Raw genomic sequence first — 1,385 nt, 5'->3', positions numbered from 1 at the left:
TCTGGAAGTATGCAGGATCATCTGAGGTGTACTCCTTTCCATGCGGCAGCTTCGTGTTCATATGCAAGAAACATTTTGAACAGTTGTCAATGACCAACAATGTGTAGTGTCTGTTACGGACATGATGTCTTGGTATAAACACTTTGTCATTGCTGAATATTGACCACATCGGTTCAATGATTTTGTCTTCAATCTGCAAGTCGTAGCCTTTAAAATCACCTTTCTCCCCTGCTTCCTTGTATTTTTCCTTCTCTTGCTCATGTTTTATTGCAACAAACTGTATTTTTTTTTTGGCAAAAAGAAAGTTTTGTTAGCATTAACTCGATAAATGAAGGGAATCACAAAGGTGTGGTAGTTTTACTTACAGCTGCTTCCACATCAAGGAATCCCACTCGGATGCCTGACCTCTTTGCTTTTTCCTTTAACATTTGAATATAAATCTTGAGAACCTGCATTCAATTATATATTTTCAGAAAATCACACATGAAATTTAAGGACAGAAACTTTTTTGCCAAAAATAATTGCACCCAGTTTTGATTACTGGGTGTCAGTAAGTGGTCATCCTTACATCAGTTGAAAGCTCTCCTTCCTCAATTATTGCCTTCAAGTCCTCCTTTGTGATCTGAATTATTAAAGAAGGATCTTGCCAATATACATAGCTGTTCAATCCAAAACAATTGAAATAAGAAATAAGAAATAAGAAATAAGATACTCAAATCTTTATAAAGAAGGGAAGAAGTAAAAACAACATATATACTTACTCTTTGTTTGCTTCTTGATTTATTTTGAACCAGCTCTCATAATGCATTGCCACGTCCTTTTCTAGAGTCGTCCATGTCTGCGTTGTGCATTTGACTTTGTCAATAACTATGTTGTGATTTTTGGATATGTTCCTTCTGGCTGGTTGGTTCTTCTTTGGCTTAAGGTCTTCAGGTGTGCCATACTCCCATTCTTCTTGTTGCTTTTTTGTTGCATCCCTTTTGTTAACCTTCACATTTCTCTCTATCGAAAAAGGCTGAACAACTTTCTTCTTTGCTCGTGCTTCTTCTTTCTCAACAACAGCAACAAAATCATCCATGGAAGAATTGATTTCTTCTTCAGTCTGTTCAATGTAGACCTGCGGCTTCTTCTTATATGTCTTCAGACTTTCATTTTCCTTCACCTTTTCTTGTTGTTGTTGCTGCTTCACTATGTCCATGACCACTGTCTGAATTATTTCTTGACACATAGTCGAATCTTCTTGTTCTGCACCATATCCCATCACAATCGTTTGGATTGGTATTGCAGGTGTTGCTCCACATGACTGCACATATGAAAACAAAAAAATGGAATTACTATGTGTCAGTTATTTAATTACTATGGGTCAGTTATTAGGATCTTACATC

The sequence above is a fragment of the Fragaria vesca genome, linkage group LG7 (assembly GCF_000184155.1).
Source record: "Fragaria vesca subsp. vesca linkage group LG7, FraVesHawaii_1.0, whole genome shotgun sequence".
NCBI classification, from domain to species: domain Eukaryota; kingdom Viridiplantae; phylum Streptophyta; class Magnoliopsida; order Rosales; family Rosaceae; genus Fragaria; species Fragaria vesca.
The sequence above is the reverse complement of the archived record's forward strand: the minus strand, read 5'-3'. Positions refer to the sequence as shown.